Genomic DNA, 19,962 nt, shown 5'->3' with positions numbered 1-19,962 from the left:
CCTCCTGCTGACAGGGATGGCCTGGAGAGGACAGGAGGGACAGCAGCAGAGGGTGGCATGGAAATGACACAAGGGACACATGGCACAGGCTGCTGTGATGAACAGGGCTCAAAAAATCATGAATGGCAAAGGAAAATGGGGCTGCATTAAGGATTGTGGGATAAATCACATATAAAGATTTTAAACCAGCAGTTTGGTAAAATTCTGTAACATTGAGAATGCAAATCCCTGCAAACTGGTCTAGAGTAGGATTTTTTTTCCTGGGTTCAGAGCCAAGCCGAAAGTCCTTATGAGGCTAATCCCAAAATGAGAGACCACCCTGGTTTATCCTCACCCACTGCTGCTGGAAGGTGTGCACCAAAGGTTTTGTGGGAGTGTGAGGAGAGCTGGGAATGCAGGTGGAGAAGGAAGGTCCCACCTCGTGTGGGACAGCAGGAGCTGGGTGGTGGAGCAGGTGCAGAGGAGGATGTGGAGCAAGCAGGGAGGGGGAGGAGAAGCTAAAATAGCTTTGTTTAGGCTAGGAAAAGCAGGAAAAGGCCAGGAAGAGGATTGCTTTCTATAAATAGCCCAGGTAAACCCCCAGGGAAGGGAGAGAGTTATTTAAGCTGGAGGACAATGTTGGCCCCAGATCAAACTGGTTGTGAGTAAATCGAGGAGGGAAGCATGCAGGAGGTTTCTGAGCATCACAGGAAAGATGTTCTGAAACAACTTTCCAGTCACAGCAGGAACCTGAGCACTTCTAAATCCGTCAGAGCAGGAAACAGATCCCTGGGCCAAGATAACTGCCAGATCTCCATTCACATTACTCAGGCTTGATTTAATCTTTATTTTGCCAATGACAAATTTTTGCCCTGCCTTAGAAAATGAGAGTGGATAAAGACTAGAAGGCTGGGATTGAGAGCTTGAGCAAAGCAGATCCATTCCTGTGGATGGGAATTGGGATGGCATCAGCTGGGACATCCACAGGTGACATCCTTCAGCTTTCTAGGCCTCTTTATTACCTCATTGCTGCATCACTGTGGTAATTGGTTGGGCAGTTTTTTGTTATCTGACTTTTATAAAGTTTTTTGGGCTGGGAGAAAATGCACTGAAATCTCCTTGGGGGAAACTTCAGTCAGCAAAGAACAAAGCAAAAGCAGCACTGGGTTGAACATGGAGGTTCAGCAAAGAGGGAAACTGAGGAAGCTGAGTTCAGTTTTCCTGTCCTCTAATCCTCCATTTCACATAGCCACCAACAGAGGAATTTGATAGTGACACAGGGAAAAGCTCCATTCCCACAAAACCTTTGGTGCACACCTTCCAGCAGCAGCGGGTGAGGATAAACCAGGGTGGTCTCTCATTTTGGGATTAGCCTCGTAAGGGCTTTTGGCTTGGCTCTGAACCCAGGGAAAAAATCCTACTCTAGACCAGTTTGCAGAGATTTGCTTTCTCAGTGTTACAGAGTTTTACCAAAGTGCTGTTTTAAAATCTTTGTATCTGAGAGAAAAGGTGCAAGACTGACACTCACTCCTTAATCAGTTAATACATCAGAAAAAAAGTGTTTTTCTCGCTCTCTAGAAGAGATTCTACCCTACAGCCCTGAAACAAATAAGTGACTTTATTAAAAATACTTCAGTTTAAATAGGAATTCTAGAGGAGAGATAAATGCGTCATTTCCCCTTTTTTCCTCCCGTTCTGCTTCTTCAAAAGATCAGATTCACACCACCTGAAACTTCTCATTTAATCAGAGTAACCTTGAGTCATTCACCACCGAATTGACCAAAGTCCAGCAAAGCAAGGAAAGAGCTTTTCCCACAGCTGAAAATGAGTCAAGTGTCCACCTCAGCCCTTCAGATCCAGGGCAGACAAGGCTGGCAGTGCTGCGAGGGAGAGAGAGCCAGGTTTTGTCCATAAATCAGCCTGTGACCCCAGTGATGGAGAGAAATAACCCCTAAGTGCCCCTAACTGGGAGGGCAAAGAGAACCTCTGCCAAGTCCATCATCATCATCATCATCATCATCATCATCCTCCTCCCTCCCGCATTGCTCTGAACCTTCACTCCCAACCACACCACAGCACTGGATGAACAACCTCTCTCCTCTGGAAATTATCCAGCACAAGCTCCTGCTGTGCCCCAGCTGCCCTGGGAGCCCTGTCCGTGTCCCACATCCCAAAAAAAGCCATTTGTGAGCTCAGGAGCTGAGCAAACTTGGACCCAGCTCCCAGCCAGTGCAGGAGATCACTGCCAAACAGGGACTGCATCTGATTCTGCTGCTCAGGCGTCCAAGGAGGGCCACAAAATTATAGCTCCAGCTATAAACAGAATGAGTACATTTTGTTCATTTTCCTGCTCTACTCCTAATCGATGCAATATGAAGAGCTGCTATCAGTGCAGTTATACAATCAGATGGCAGCAATAAAAGGAGCGTTAGCAAGTCTGGGCTATCATGGGAGGTTGACTGCAGGAAGCAGTTATAAAACGAGAGTGTTCAGATCTGCTCAGAGGAGAACATCAGATTCGTGACAGAGCCATTCTGGTGTCTCTCTGCCCACTCAGTGCTCGGCTAATGGACATCTGCATGGAGATTTACAGGGGCTGCCTGGCCAAGGAGCACAGCTGGGGGTTGTGGATGCACAGACAGGGCTCTGTGTGCACCCAAAATAAGGTGTGTATTATATCCAGTGATAAAACATCCATAGGCCCATGGGTTCATCTTATCTGCACCTTATCTGCACCTTATCTGCAATAGATCATGTGCAGCACTGAATAATTGTTGTCTGGTTTGTTGTTTCCTCACTCTGTGAGACTCCTGGAAGGTTTCATTGGTGTTTTAGCCCAAACCAGGCTGCAGGCTCACAGGCCATGAGGAATACAGTGGGAACTCTGTAGGGGGATAAAGCACAAGCTGGGCACCTCCATCAGCTGTCAGCAAGGAGCCTTTGCAGTAAAGTCTTTTATTCTTCAGCACCTGAAAAAGTTCCTGGTTCTCTGATGCTCCTCAGACTCGTTTTCTTCTCTTCCAGCCATCTCTCCCCTGGTATCTGCAAAACACACTTGGAAAACCCAGGGACTATCAAAAATGAGGGCTGTAAGGCTTTAAAAACAAACAGACATTTCACCTGTGTCCAATCAGCCCCTTCTCAGGGCTTGGCTTTGATTTCCCCAGTGCAGAAAAGAAACGGAGAGGATTTTAATTTCCTTGGCTCCCCAGAGCAGCATGAATGAGGCTGCAGCCTTGCACTGGCCTTGTGTTATTAATGGGCTCCATGCTTGCAAATGTCTCATTCAATATATTTGCTCCAAGTGCTTCCAAAAAAAAAAAAAAGGGGGGGGAAAAGAAGAAAGCAAACCTCAGGTTTCTGGGCCTAATGTATGTGACCTGACAGCATGAATACATTAGATCTTCCCCAGAAACACACAGCTCCAGACTGTGCATTGGATCTCCAGCCTTTTTATCTTCATCTGGGCTCTAATCAATGTGCTGGCAAGGAGCCCTATTTTCCTGCCAGCCTGGCTCAGGCTCTGTCTCCCTCTGAAGGGCTGTGACATGCCTGCCTCCAGAGCTGGGAATGTTTCCGAGCTCCCTGCTCAGGCATCCCCAGCAGCTTTCCTCCAGCAATGTTTGCTTTTCTCCCGAGTTTCTTGGCCTCTCAGTGCCAGAGCCAAGGCTCCCCCAGCCCTCTGCAAGCCCCAGGAATCGTGGCTCTGCGCTCCTGTCTCACTGCCCAGGATCTCATCCATCATTTCCCAGTCCTAAAGAAGGCCCCGAAATCCAAACCTGAGCTCTCACATTTGAATCAGGGTAAAAAATGCAGTGATGCTCCTTTTCCAGTTAATCCAGCTCAGGAAAGCCTGGGAGAGGTGGGATTGTCCAGCAGAGGTGAGGTGGCCTGACTTGACCCATCCCAACCCTCTGAGAGTCCTTGCAGTGCTGCAAGCAGCAGTTGTGCTCCTCTGTGCAAAGCCATCAGGGCACATCCAAATGTGCCACGAGTTTGCCTGTCCAAAGCTGGACCTGCTTCTGTTCCCAGCAATTAATCACTTCAGAGCTGCTCTTTTATTATTATGAACGCAGCAGATGTGTTTCCATTAATAGGTCCCCTGGTGAGCCTTATCCAGCATCACTGGTACTTAATGAAGGAGATTATGTGGCCTAAACAGACTTTTCATTTGCAGCATCCTCCCCTTCCCCTCTGCACTTCCCAGGCAGCAAACAAACCCGAGTGGGAATCTTCTTTCAGGCTCGGTTTCAGCACAGAAGATAAACTCGCTGCCAAATAATAAAATGTGTCCCCCCTGGTTTAATGTGATTTGTAAGAGCTAAGCCTTACCCTGGTTTGTTTGAAAGCAAACATTCAACCAAGCAAGGAGAGGGCAGGCACTGGGCTCCCCAGGGATGTGATTGTCTCCACAATATGGGAATTTTTCAAGTGTGCTGGTTGTCATTAAAAACTCATCACTTCCAACAGTGGCTCAGACCTAGCAAGTCTTTGGGTGCTTATAAAACAGTCCCTAATTAACGACAGTAATCATGAGGGTCACCGAGCAGTGCCATGTGAGCTTTCTCATGCCAAGAGGATGTTTTATATTTCCCAATGTTTTTCTTCTGGCAGGTCAGGCTCTGCAACTGCTTTTGCTCCCCTCAATTGTTTTTAAAACCAGATCCCTTCACCCCAAATGGCTTCTTCACCCATTTGCTGCTCAGCATTATCTTTAACTGATTGAATTTTCATCTTTAACTTGGATGTGAGAAGCAGATACTGAAGCTGCTCTTTAATAGAGAGAGGAGGCAGCTCCCTGTGCAGCACAGACAGAAAAAATCCTCTGCATTTCAAACAAGTGCTCTGGCATCCCTGAGGAGCATCTCCACTGTATAAATGTATCATTTTCTAATCCAGAAGGATCCTCTCATAAATCCCATAGATCTGCCTTCCTCTGCTGCGTGCAATAAAGGTTATTGTGTCTGCAGGAGGGAGTTCAGTCCCTCAGGATGGAGGATTTATCCGCTGGACAGTGACAAAGTGCTTTTCTTTCTCCCAAAGGCAAGGTGTGAAATCCCAGGGGATTTTCCTACAGAGCACTTCAAGCCAGCAGCAGCTTTTGGGTCGCTGCACCAGATGCTTGAGGTCTGACAGAATGGAAAAAGGATGAACTTTCTCTCACACACACATCAGAACAACTGTGCCATGAAAAAGTAGAGATAACGAGGCAGCCGCTGCCCCCCAGCCTTGTCTCTTTAAACCGAACCAAAACAAAGCGCTGCCTTTTTAATTTCAGCCAAATTAATTTGAATAAAGTGAGGAAATCACATCTGGGCCGTGGCTGCTCGAGAGCTCCTAACCACAGCCTGCGTGAGGTTATGTCAAGGACTTGCTTGTCAGCTTTGCTTTAGCTCACATATGGGACTGGGGAGCAAAGAAAACCCAAGAGTTTTTACTTTCTGCAGTAAAAGCCAAACTAACATAAAATGAGATTAATGGCAACAGCAGTGACTGCTTTCATTTCCCAGTGAACTGTCTCAATAGTACCAGTAATCAAGATCAAGTTGGCTTTTCTTTCTTTCTTTTTTTTTTTTTTCTTCTTTTTTTTTGGGGTTAAAAAAACAACTTTTCATCAGAGAAAAGAAAAGGAGATACTTAAAATACATAAGCACATCTGTTCTCCCATATTAACAACATTACGTCTTTGTCCATGTGATGCATAATGAATCATCTCAGTGTGTTTTGCTTTATAGTTTTGTACAAATCCAATTCCTTGTGACTTTTACTGTAATAATAATATTTTCCGATTCAACAGTACCTTTCATTTTGAGTTTCTCAGCACTAATGAGAAGAGAAGTGTGCTGAACCCATTGAAACAGCTCGAGAAAGGGAGGCACAGCTGTAATTACCAGAAATTGAATTTGTCTCCTAATGGGGAGAGGATAACAGCACTCACAGCCCTTTTGCTTAGGCAGACATATAATTTTCACTGCATTCTGCTCAAAGGAGCTGGCTTTGTCAGCTCCATTTGGGATGCTTGGAAACACGAGGCTTGGAGCATTTTACAATTTGATTTTTTTGTTGCTTCTTAAGATTTAAGTTACATAGGTTGTGCTCTCTGGGCAGGTCATGCTTGTTGTTCAAGCTGTTGCCAGTCCTGTGTGATGAACAGGGGGCAGAGGTTCTGCAGCTCATCCATCCATCCATCCATCCATCCATCTATCTCTCTATCCATCCATCCATCCATCCATCCTCCATCCATCATCCATCTATCTCTCCATCCATCCATCTCCATCCATCATCCACCCATCCATCCCTCCCTCCATCCATCTATCCATCTCTCCATGCATCCATCTCCATCCATCATCCATCCATCATCCATCCATCCATCCATCCATCCATCCATCCATCCATCCATCTCCATCCATCATCCATCCATCCATCCATCCATCCATCCATCTCCATCCATCATCCATCCATCCATCCATCCATCCATCCATCCATCCCTCCATCCCTCCATCCCTGCCTTAGAGAAAAGGTGCTGAGGCTGGAAAAGGCACAGAAATGAGCATCCAGCACTGCTCCCTGCTCTGCTGCTCTCTGGATGTCCTCAGGCACCACCTTTGCCTTCATGGTCTCACTCAGAGCACCTCTGGGTTTTACTGATGCTCCTCAAGGATCAAAATTTGATCCATTTTTACTTTTCCTTCCCTGTGGGTACTTGGGAAAGGGGATCTGAGATTATTTTCCCCAGTGAATCCGTTAAACTGCAGTAATCCCCAGTTCAGACCTGCAGGATTAGAGGGGATTAACACTCCTAAGGAGGCACCAAACCAGATCTGAACACTTCCAGCCAGGGGAAAACCTCCCAACTTGGACACCTACGTGGGTTTAGAGGAATCGTTAATCTCATTTGGCTGCAGTAATTAACAGTTCCTTGAAAGACAGAGATCCTGAGACATCAGACCACATGGCTGAAGTGCTGCTTGAGGACAAAAGTCTTGTTTGTGTTTGCTACCAACATCCAACGGGAGCGAGGGAATGTTTTCTGCAGCAAGGAATGGGAGTGATGGCTCTTTATTTAAAAAAAAAAAAAGAGAGAGAGAGAGAAGAAAGAGCAAAAATTCTAAAATTCTTGATTCAATTAAGTCCTTAGTCATGTAAATAGTTGGCAGTTTCCAGAAAGTAATGTCTTTATAGCAGGATGCCAATGCAGTGTATAATTAAAATGTAAAAAATGTAGGAAGTTGGCCAAGCCTTTGATTACAAACAAGATTTTCCTAACCCACCCATGACTTGGCATTTTGAAAATTTATCAACAGGAAAAGGTGATGATTTCTTTTTCTGGACTCGAATGGAAAATAAGTTCGTTTGTAGAGAAATAAATCTTGTTCACAAACTTTATTCGCTCATTACAAAAGCTTTTAGAATTTGATCACACTTTAAAGGAGAAGGATTTTCTGGAAAAGGGTTTTGTTTTCTTTGATTGGTTGCTTTATATAATAACTGCTTTCTCTTGTATAATACGAAAAGCAATGCAAAGCAAAGAGCTTTTACATAACAACCATTTAATTACAATAATTTAATTCAGCTTTACCGTGCTGTACCAAAATGATAACGAGACTAAGCCTGACACTGGCAGCAAATACCAGTGCTGAGCTCTGAGGAATCCCAAAATATCATGGAATTTAACCAGCACCCCTAAGCAACTTCATTCTCAAACCTTGGAGAGCTTTGTTCTTATTTTACACTCTTCTCTGATCTGGAAGTTAAATAAAATCCTTGGCACAAGGTGGTTGAATGGGTTGGTGAACACAGTTTTATGTTATTATATAAATGCAGAATCATCAAGCAGGATCAAACAGTGGGAACACCATAATCCCCCACCCAGAACCTCTAAGTTCAGTCAGAGCTTTTCCATAGACTTTAAGCACTGGATGAGGATGAATTTCAAAATTTCAATTCATTTTGCTTTATTTCACTCACTCTTGCATTAAAGCAGCCATTAGTTGGAATATTGTAAGCAATAAATACCTTTGCACAAAGTAGAAAGGGTGAACAGCAAGGAAAGGCTTTTTAAACTCTAAATTTGGTTATTGTACAGTTCATTTTGGTATGGCCAAGTCTTATGGAATTGGCAGAAAGCTGACTCCACCTCTGAGATTCCCACTGCCCTTTCTCCATGGACTTGCAGAGCAAAAATGCTTTTTGCCAACGTTTGCTGCTCAGCCCTGTGTGAGCTGCAGGATGAGAATAGAGACCCAATCAATAATCAAACCTGCCCAGAGATGAACTCCTCAGCCAGTTGGGGAATTAATCCTCCAGATGGTCACTCCTGATTCCCCAGCTGGGTCCTCCCATGTGAAGGAATGAGAAGTTTGGGAACAAGTGTCTCCCACCTCACTGCAGAATGGGAAGGTTCAGCACCCCCAAAATTCCCCAAATTTGCTTCAAAATAGCCTCCAAGTCTGTGATCTCCAGTGCAGAGCCTCAGCTCAATGCCTTGTTGATCATTTATTTCTCTCTGCAGCACTCTGTGCCGCCCAGGCTTCATGTTTTAAGCCATAAATAGGTAAGATCAGTAAAAGTTCACATAGCATGTGTTCTCTGATTAGTCATCCCCAAACAGTTGGGGCTACAGATTCTCATCCAGGTGTCTTTAGTACAAATCACATTCCTCTCTCTCTTTCTCTTTTTTTTTTTTCGCTGCGACTGCAACGCTCGAATTTTGCAAAACACAAGCTGCGCGACTTCATCAGAATTTATTTGGTACGAGGCAGCTGAAAAGCAACCTTGTGCCAAGAAAATGCAAGGAGAGAAGAATTCACAAGCCATATATTGTGCAGCTACGCTCCTCAAAGGGTATTTGTGTGTTTTAGTGGAGCACCAAGCATGTTCGTGTCTTCATGACAGAATAAAGCATTCAGCAGCCCATGATACAACAATTCAGACTGCTGGCAGCCACCGGCCAGTTTCCACTTCTTTGAGTGCAAGATTCAGGGTGTGGAAACTTTCTACTTCCTTGGAAACTCTTCTGAAAACGGGTTTTCACTCAATTCAGCCTCTAAGTGTTTAAGAGGTGACTGAAATTCTGAAAGTGGACGGGCTGTTTTAGTGCCATTGGCAACCTCGGGAAGTTTCTCACTATGCGAAGGGAAAGGAGGGGAGAAAACTGGGGGAGAAATCTGCCTTATGAAAAATCTAACTCAGGGTTTTCAGCAAGAGCCTCGTCTCCCTCTCCTTCCATCCCTTTGAAAAGCGGGAGGTGAGAATAGCAGGATACTTTTCACTTCCATGTATTATTCACCCTCTGCATCAAAATTTCTACCCCAGCGCTTGGAGCTCCACTTTCTGCTGTTGCTCAGAGCTGCTGATTCAGTGAGATTGGCCAAAGGCTTGATTTAACCAAAAAACATTACCCTGGAGAACATTCCCACCCTTGTCCAAGCAGCAGGGAAGGTTTTGCCTAGATGGATGTTGTGACTTGAAGGGTATTCCCAAAGAAAGTAGTAATGGGACATGTTTAATGGATGTGGGATAGAAATCAAGGGATTGATTTCAGCCACGGTTATCAATTTAAGGTTAATTCTCTATTTAAAGCTCACTGTGAGCCCTCTGGAGTCACTGGTGGTGGGAGCTGGCTGTGTCAGAGGGTGATTCATGCCCGGCTGGGGTGAATCACCCTCTGGATGCTCCTGCCATTCCCTGCTGCCACTCTGGGAGCACTCTGGGCTGGCTGGGGTGGGATTGGCACAGATTCCTCTCCCCACATTCCCTGGGGTGAGTGCAGGAGGAGCTGGGGGTGCTCATCCTTGCTGATGGGTAATAGAGCAAAGAGATAACACAGAAATAAGAGACAGAATCATGGAATATTATGAGCTGGAAGGATCCACAAGGATTATCCAGTCCAACCCCCATCCCTGCACAGACACCCCAAAAATCCCACCCTGGGCATCCCTGAGGTTATTGTCCAAATATCCTGCAGCTCTGGCAACCTCAGGCTGTGCCCATTGCCTGGGCAGCCTGGGCAGTGCCAGCACCCTCTGGGGGGAACAACCTTTCCCTAAAATCCATCCCAGCCCTCCTGACACTTCTTGTTCTCCCTGATAACAGAGAAAACTCGTGTAACCTCTGTTCAAGTAGAGATCTCTATTGCTTTCTTTACAGCTGGCTGGGGAAAGCTTCCATCAGCGACCTGAGCTATTTTTGTGTAGCCTTTAACAAGATGGTCATAAGCCTTTATGAACTTTCTGCCAGGGTAAAATAGTCCAATTTGTGTCTCCAGCTCCCTTTGGTCTCTAAATCTTGTCCTCATCTCACTGATGTTTTGTTTTGTTGGGCTTTTTTTTCCACTCCACTTTTAGATCTCAGCATTCCTTACCTTTGGGCAACCTTCATTACACAAGAAAAAATTAGGACTGAACACACTAACCTTGGGGTGGTTAAAGAAATAACTCTATTCCCAATGGAAATATCTGAAATTCCTCAGCAATACCATGAGAAACTAATCTTGAATGTGATCTGATTTCAAAGGATGATTCATGGTTTCTGACTCAAGAGTTGTTGATTATGGTTTAGGTGTCTCATCTTAAACAAAGAGACACTTTTTATTTTGATACGAACTAAACAAACTCTTTTTTTTCTTTCTGTGTTGTCAATATATTATGAATATTCATAGCTGTGGGCAGAATAAAATGTGGAAAATCAACATTTCTCACCAACCAGTGAAAGGAGACAAGGCAGCACCCAAAGCTATGGGGTGAGTTTGCCATGAAGCTCTTCCTGAGTGGGTTTAGGGACAGCAAAGCCTCTCTCAGCTACACCCTCTGACCTCTGCTTTGTGTTGGCTGCATCTTTTTTTTTGCTGCTGTTTTCATGGAAGTTCTGGGAACAGCCTGTGCACTGCTCAGGGCAAGGCTCTGCACGTGTCATAACACACATTCCCAGTGTCCTGGGAGGGATGGAGCCATAACTCAGCATTCCCAGTGTCCTGGGAGGGACAGGGCTGGTTTTCTATCCTGGAGAAGGCTCTGCTTGGTCCTCCGTGGGGTTTATTCACCCACTGGGACAGATCTGAATGAGGAGTCAATGTGTGGCTGCTCACTCATCCCTCAATCCCAGTGGTGTTTGAGTTGCTATTTCCAGATGTCCATCAGCTGAGAGATTCCCAAGAGATTTCTTTCCTTGTTTGGTCATTACAGTGATTTCCCTTGGTCACTGCAGTTCCCTCCAGGTGTGGGTGGGAATTTTTGGTGTGATTGTGGCCAAACCAGGATACAAGGTGAGCAGAAAACAAATGCAACCCCAATCCTGCATTTATCCCAACACACACTGATCCTACAGGCTTTCAGCAGGGGATGGAGATGAGAGGGAACTGCTTTGTCCTTCCTTTGGTGGCCCTGCCACCACTGGGACACACTTCATGAGCCACCTCTGAGCTCAGGAACCCAAATGGGGTAACCAGGATGAGCCTTATCTCTCCCACTGAATAAAGACAATTTATTTTAGAGTTATGAGCAGGGCCTGAAAGGGAAATGCCAGCGAGCTGGAGAAGGGTTGGATCATTCCATGGAGATGCACAGTGGACATGTCCCAGTGATTCAGCCCAAAATGTCCCAAAACAGGATGATGATAGGACTGTGGCAGGAGCTGAGCTAGAAAGCAGATGCTGGGAGTTTGGGATGCCTCTGCCTCACTGCTGGGAGAGAACAAGGATATGAAATGCTGAATATTTCACTGTTGTTATCTACAGCAGCACAGCCACGCTCGCCGCTGTCAGGAAAGACTTTTGAATTATTAATTCCTGAGGGCTAATTAATAGGAAGGATGCTGGGAAAGTCAGCAAGGAGAGGTTCAAAGCCAGCTTGTTTGTGGCTGTGAACAGCCATAACCTGGCCGGGGATTTCAGGCAGGAATGACACCCTTTGACATCACACCCACATCCCAACAATTCCCAAACAGTGACACAAACACACCAACCTGGCACTGCAGAGCCTTTCTTAGCAGCAGAAGATGACTGAAAGAATCTGATTTATAATTGATTACCAAAAAAACCCCAAAAAAACCCCAAAAAGATAAATAAAACAAAAGCCTCTTGCCAGCTGTTGCCTCTCACTGAGCCAGTTCAGCACACAACGCAGAGCAGATTGCCCAGGCTGAATTTCTGATTTCACACATGTCCTTTTTCTGACACGAGCAGCTGAAACCCAATTGCAGATGTTGTTTCTACAAGGTAAAGATGTTGCTGTAGTTATCTGCTGCAGTTATTCCCTTCAGAACCTGCTGGTTCTCTGCAATTCTCTATCCAGAGAGCTTTGTTTTGGCTAAATGTGTTGGGAGCAGAGGTTTTCAGCATTCTGTAAGAGCACAGAATTACGCCAAGTTGCAGATACATGGAGAGGGAAAAAAACCCCAAAATTATTAAGGCATCAATGGGATCCCCATTCCCACACTTCCCACCATCCCTCTGCAGCCCTGGGAGGGACAAATGCCAAGTGGCCTCTCGTTTGGAGGGCTGACATCCAGTTGGCACCCAGCAGGTTCCTCTCTCTGCAACAGGAAGCAAACTCCCTGCTGCAATTACCTCCAATTTCTCCTGTTTACCCCAGGAATAAACTCATTGCTGAGTAAAATCCTCTCCCACCAGGTCCAGGAGGAAAGGATGGAAGAGAGGAATGTCAGCCAGCTGGTCTGTGGCCAAATAAGTGGCCAGTGGCCAACTGGCATCCCATGTTTTGTTCACAGTGGAGGAAGGCTGCAGATCACCTGCCTGCCATTTCCTGCTGTTTACCCCACAAAAACCCCAGATGTCACACCCTAAATCAGTGTTTCCTTGGTGGCCTGGCAGCAATGTGGTAACCAGGACAGGCCTGCACTCACACTGAATAAAGTCCATTTATTTCAGAGTCAGGAGCAGGGCCTGAAAGGGAAATGCTGGAGAAGGATGGGATCATTCCATGGAGATGCACAGTGGGCACCTCTCAGTGATTTAGCCCAAAAGGTCACCTGCCACTCTATTTTTTGAGTTTTTTCCTTTTTCTTTTGTATTTGTTTGCAGAGAACAGGGCAGGGGATGCTCCCAGCCCTGGGTGTGCATGCTGGGAAAGTCATTGCAGCTCCTCATCCCTGCCTTGGCTTTGCCACCACTGGCTGTCTCAGAATCCACTTGGGAAGGGGCAGACTGGTTGGAGAGCCCAGCTGGGAGTAACATCCTGCATCCCTCCCGAATTTCCAGCAGCTTCCCATCCCATGCAGGGCAGGCAGCCCGGACAGAGCCAACCCACCTCTGCAGGAGGATCCCGAGGCTCTCCATTGCAGCTCACTCCATAATCACTCCTCTATTTCTGGTTTCTAAATCCAGTGTCAGTTCAATTTTGGGCACGGCAATAAATGCCATTTGTTTTTCCCTTGAAGTGTTGTTATCCCAGCGAAGAGGAGCGACAAGGCTGAGTCACCATGGCAGTTGGCAAAACATCCCAGGAAAAGTGTTTGTCCCAAAAACCGAGGAACCTTGACCCAGGAGAGGTGACAGGATCCTCCAGAGCCTCTCCAGAGCTGCAGGGATGGAATATTCCAGCCCGAGTGGGCAGTGATAAGCAGCAAAAATCAGCTCAGGGCAGATTTTTGGAGTGCTCTGCTCTGGCCTGGGAGATATTAGCAGCTGTATCAGGTTGCACGCCTGACTTTTCCTCTTTTTCCATGAGGAATGAGGCTCAGCTCAGCAGCTCAGCTCCCCAGGCTCAGCTCCACCCTGGGCTGCCCCACAGAGGGTCTCTGTGCTCCGTTTGTCACCATGGCTGGGACAGCACAGGACACACAGGGGACACTCTGTGAGCAGCAGAGTTGCTCCTGAATCAGTGGGGAGGATGCATTGGGGCTGGTGTGGGGTTAGGGGTGAGCTGGAGAGGGTTCTGACTTAAAACAGTGTGGGAAAGGGCAAGGATTCACCAATTCTGTGTTCCTGCAGAGCATTGCAGCTCTTTTCTCATCAGCCTTTCAGAGCTGGGATGGTTGGTGAGGAAAGCAAAGAGGGGAGGGCAAAAAGCCCCTGATCCTAAACCCTCATCCTGTGCTATCACCAGCTCCAGGTGACCCCAGGACATCATGGGCAGGGAGACAGAAACCCAGAAACCGGGAAAAGGTAATTAGGGGGGGAAAAAACCCTTAAAAAATCCGAATTTCCCAACCTAATTAACCCTAAAAATGCCTCTGCCTCCTTGCCTCACTTGTAGTTAAACCTTGCAAAGCCCTTCACCTGATATTTTCTCTTCCTCAGATGCCTGTGCTGCACTTAACCCCGCCAGGACCTGTGTGCAGGACTGGGAAGGGTAATAGCAAACAGATTACATACTTAGCAATAGACTAAGCACAATTAGGCCTCACATTCCTCTCACTCCTATAAATAACTCTCAGTTTCCTCTCTGTGTCTGCAAATTTCATTAGTATGATGGAAAGAAAAGAAAAATACACACACTCACACACTCACTCACACGCCCCAAGCTCGCTTTTCTCGAGAAGCCCAGAGTTGATCTCTCAATCAAAGGCTTTGTTCAGCCTGGGGAGGAAGGGGGAGTTAAACCCACCAAGCCTTGGCCCACGTGTTCCTGGCCACGGAGGGGAAATTTTCTGCAGATGGCTGAGGAATTCACCTGCAAGAAACAACTGGGAGTGGAAAAAAAAAATTTAAAAATCCTCCTCTTTGCTGGGCTGTGTGTGCAACCTGCAGCTGGGGCTGTGGGGTTTGGGAGCATCAGCACCTCTGCTTGGCCTTAAAGCCAGCAGAAGGGTCAAAGCCATCCCTCAGACACCTCCAGTGTGTCCTGGTCAAGATCTCTGCCTGGGCAGAGTGTTCCCCATGCTGGGATTTGGCTGTGAATTTCATTCTCTATAAAGGACAAAACTGCTTTCTGGATATTCAAGGTTTGCAGGTCTTCAGCATCTTCCTTTTTCCCTCAGTGAAGAACCTCTAAGTGCAGGTAAATACAGGGGGGACAAGAGTTTTCTGCCCACATAGGATGAATAAATAATAAAACCTTTGCAGTTCAATGAATTATTTTCTCTTTTTTTCTAGAAAAAAAATAATTTTCCCCTTTCTGTCCCCTCCCTTCCCACACCCTTCTCCTTGCACCTTTTGAATAAAGACCCTATAAGAAATGATGGGCAGCTCTCCAGGAGTAATGAGACAAAGATGATAATGTAAACCTCCAAAGAGAAAGAATTGGCTATTGCAGCAGACTTTTTGCATTTCTAGGGCCAATAGGAAAAACCAGGGCCTGTCAGATGTGTGAAGCAATCCAGGAGACATTGAAAGAACCTGCACCAGCTGAATGTAAGGCCCAGAGAATTGTCCAAGTCTATATTTAGGTGCTGAATTGTGGGCACCCCAAGTGTCTGTGGAGTGAACATCTGTAGGCAGATGTCGATAGACAAACCCGTCAAGGTGAGTCTGTCCGAATTTAGGGCTCCTAAACCCACTGCCAGCCCCCAAAGGGCAGCAGTTTCTCACTGATCTTCTCCCATTCTGCTCTCCCACGTCAGAGCCTCAGCGACCCAATTTGCTCCTCCTGCTGTTATCTGCCTCCGACCGGGAGAATTTCATTAAACTCCTACTGAAGGGAAATAATTGCCTGGCTTTTCTTGCCGCCTTCAGCCCATTGTTGTTTTAGTCTCCAGTGGCTGGAGGATGCTGAGATTGAAAGATCCAGATGAATCTAAGGAGTTAAAGGCTGGGAGAACCCATTGTTCTGACTCGACATTTAATGAGTTCTCCCCCAGCCCATTACTTCACCTCATCTCCTCGCTGCTATCAGCAGAAAAGTGCCTGCAAATAATCGTGTCCCAGTCCTACAGCCCATAATGAGTTCATCCCAATGCAAAAGAAATGTTATCTCTAATGTGTTAAAAAGCCAAATTGCTGCCTACCTTTGAAGTGGTGTAAAGTCCCAATCAAGAGCGAGTGAATCACTTGGGAAGCCACACTGCCAATGTCTCGTTGTTATTATTAGAATGGGGAAGAAGAATTGAAGATAAAGTTTGATTCAACACAATGGAAAGTTATTGTGGAGAGGGAGAGAGCTCTGCCTGTAAAGGAGATAGTGCCAAGTTTGATGAGGAAACACTTTGTATTTCCTCTCCCTTGAAATCTGAATGTGCTTTTCCCAGGTGGGCTGGAAAGCAGCAGGTTTGAAGTTGTCACTCGGCACTGGTGGAGAGGAGATCTCCCTTTTCCAGGTGCAGAGCACCATGGAATGTTCACTGATTCAGTTTTACATCACAGAGTCATGGAATGGGATGGAAGGAATCCTACAAATCATCCAGTGCCATCCCAGCCATGGCAGGGACACCTTCCACTGTCCCAGGCTGCTCCAAGCCCCAATGTCCAACCTGTCCTTGGACACTTCCAGGGTTCCAGGGACACCACAGCTTCTCTGGGAATTCTATCCCAGCCCCTCTCCAGCCTCCCAGGGAAGGTGGAAGGAAGAAAAGGGACAGGAGGACATGGCTGTGGTGACAAGAGGACACACCTGGCTGTTTCCCACCACTGTATCCATGGGCTGCACATCCCAACCACCACTAAAACCCCTCCTGGGATGTTCCTCCTGCAGCAGTGAGCAGATGGCCAAAGGGAGATCTGAGCCAGCCCTGTCTGAGTGTTGCATCCGTGGTTTCAAGGCTGGAAGTTTTCCAGCTCGAGGAGAGAATATCAGCTCCAGTTTCCGACAGGATGAGTTTTGCTGCACTTGTTTCCCAGATGTCCAAACCCCACTGTCTGTCAGACAGCAAGGTCCCTCGTGGTGCAGAGCACATGTTCAGCCTCTCCTGTGGCTAAAACAGATCCTCATTCATTCACCTGATTCCCACTTTGGCTGGATAAAGAGGATATTTTTTCTTCATCTTCCCTTTTCATTCGTGCACTTGGGAACGTTCCCATCTTTTCCTCCCAAGGATAATTGAATCTCCAAAGCCCAACGCCACTATCAGCATTAAATCTTCCCTGACATAGATCCACTTTATTGCATTTTATTAAAACACATTGGTGCTTCGCTGAGACCCTGAAAAAGCATTTTCCTGGGAAACTCAATCTCTTTCACGAAACTAAAATTCTGTTTTGAGGAGCCTGGAACAAATGATGGCAAAGTCTCTTTTTATGGGATATAAGCAGAAGGATATTTTCACTAAATGTGGGAAGATGCACAAGAAATCAAAAGTGAATTTTTCCCACGGTGGCTGTGGATCCACACGGACAAAGAGGAGGAAGAGGAAGAAGGAGATTATGTCCAAAATAAGAATGGAAAGGTATTTTAGGCCACCAAATCCATGTGGGATTTGGAGGACTCCATGATTCTAAATGGACTTCCCTAGGAAGGGATCTGGAGATTCAGAGAAGTTTGATTGATGACACCCTTTGGGCTCCACTGAAGCAATGGATGACTGGTGTTTGAGTTAACCTAGTTAAATTAATCATCAGAAAATTAATGAATTAATATTAGTCAAGTTGTATAAATTCATTAAAATGCAATCATGAGGTTTTAGAGAGCCTGATGGGTTTCTTAGTCACTCTTCACTCATGGGGCTGAAATGGTCCATGTTAGGTGAGGGCAGAACATCCTCAGCAACAGAGACTGAAACACCAAAAAACGCCTTGGCAAAGCTTTTAAAATTCAGTTTTGGATATTAGCTCTTATCCATCCCTGCACAGCACCTAAGAGTGTAAAGGCATGGAAAATCTGCTTTGTAGAGGAAAGGAAAACACCATTTGTTGTTTGAGTTTGTCCTGAGGAATCTCAGTAAGAGCTTCTCCTTCTGACATTCCACTGTGCAGCCAGAATTTGTATTTTCCATTCCACGGGGCAGCCTTAAAGACAGGGAATTCTGTGAAAACCTGGTGACTTTTCTCCTCCAGAAACCATGAACATTAAAGTGCATTAAACTGTCCTCGAGGACTTCACAGCAATGAAGCACCAGAGCGACCTGAGTCATTCACTGAGCTCTGGTGGCCACAACAACTTCATATTTACAGGTGGACAAAAAGGGCTTCTCAAAGGACTCCTGCTGACCACTGATGGGAGCATTTTTCCCTTCTTTTTTTTGGAAGAAAAGGGGAAAACAGCTGAGGGTCTGTCCACAGGAGATGGAGGAAGCCAGGAAATACATTTTTCCTAGGAAAAGGTGAATTGCTGCTGTGAAGGATGAAATCCCTGTCACCAAACTGTGTCATCATCCTGGTCCCTGTCCTGGTCATTGTCACCTCCCGTGAGGATGATGTTGGAGCTTAGGATCCTTTAGGAACACAAAACACTTCCTTGCGAAGTCTTAAGCTGCCTTTGCCTCCAGCACTGCAATCAAAACAAAGCAAAATAATACTTTTGTTTTGCTAATCTTCTGTAGACTTGGTAAAATATATAATAGATTCCATTAAGCCCGAGTTAGTTAATTACTAGGTAGGAAATCCAATATCTTCTCAGGGTTATTTTCCAGTTGTCATTTTGCAGGAGAGTTTTTTGCTTTGACGTCATTGCGAGACAAAAAACGCTCTGTGGACAAAAGAAACCACAAATCGGGGGGAAAACACATCAATATTGTTTTTCTTATAGCCTGCCACTCATGGGGTGGAATTTTGTGCAATATTGTGAGGCTGCCTCTGGCAAAGCTCCGTTTTCAACCCAAATGTGAGCAATAACAGCAGAAAGCTCGTGGAACCATTGCTGGAAAAGCTTTGCAGGTCTTGCAGGTCTTTCCAGGCCAATTTCAGGTGCTGATCAAGCCCTCAAGGATCACTCCTCGCTGAGGAAAAAATAAAAATATCCACGGACATTTTCACGTTGGAATCAACAGCAGTAATTAATTAATTTTCCATAAATTGTGTGTAAATCAGTTCCACGACCTGCCTTGGTTAACAAGGATATTACCATTACCAGGATGCCGTCCTTAGAACAGAGGGGTAATTATGCTCATTAATATTAATCTGATCATCCACTGCATCTATTTTCCTGGTTCAGCAGGAGCTGAATTAAAGTGCAAACCGACTTTAGCAAGGTTTCTAATCTGATTAATTACTATCTGACTTATTTACATACAAAGCCATAAAAGCACCCATCAAACCAAACTACCTGGTCGTTTGTTCTGCATGGTGATGAGTGCAAAAGTTCCTACCAAAAAAAGCCCCAAAAAAATCCCATTTTCTGTTGGATTCTGCAAGGCTGAGGTGGAAGTTAAATATAATTTAATGTTGGGGGGTTTTTTTCCTCTGGAATTTTGTTTTGGAAGAGAACCTGAGGGAAAAAATCCTGAGAATGTCAAAATATTCTGTTTTGACTATTTCGGAACAAAATGTTTAGAGTTTCCTGTTCGAAACGGATTTTGTTTTGGATTTTTTGGTTTTGCTACATTTTCTCTATTTTATTTTATTTTTTTTTTTTAACGACGAATACATTATATCGTATTATAGAAAGAAAAGTTCCAGAGCCGTAATGAAAATAAATGGTTTTATCTACAGAAAAACATTTTCTGGATTCTTCCAGTGGAAAATGTGACTTTGGAGCTTTGCACAGGCTCTGGTTTGTAACAAAGGGCTGGAGGCTGTGCTGGCCTTGGAGGACTCCACAGAGCGGACCTTTCACAGTCCTGCTGAAGGACATCAAATCTATCTTTTTATCAGACTTCCAGCTTGGATTCAAAGAAGAAACCTAAATCAGAAAAAACAGCTTAAATCGCTGGTCTTAAACACCTCAGGCACCTTCCCTGCTTCCCTTCTTATTTCCAGGAGCACTAAACTTGAGTGGAGCTCATTATCTGCCTTAATCACCCATAGAATCACAGAATCCTGTTAAAAAGCAGAACCAGCAAACAAAAGCAGCTGGAATGAAGATGATTTCAGGCATCATAAAATGCTGAAAGTGCCAATGGTTTTCAACAAAACCGTCTTGATTTAGGATTTCTCTTTCCAAAACTGCACTTCTTGATTATTCCTGGGATACATTAAAAAAGAAACCAACGCAAAAC

Source organism: Lichenostomus cassidix, chromosome 18 (assembly GCF_008360975.1).
Source record: "Lichenostomus cassidix isolate B80296 chromosome 18, HeHo_3.0, whole genome shotgun sequence".
In the NCBI taxonomy this organism is placed as follows: Eukaryota; Metazoa; Chordata; class Aves; order Passeriformes; family Meliphagidae; genus Lichenostomus; species Lichenostomus cassidix.
Note: the sequence above shows the minus strand (reverse complement) of the source record.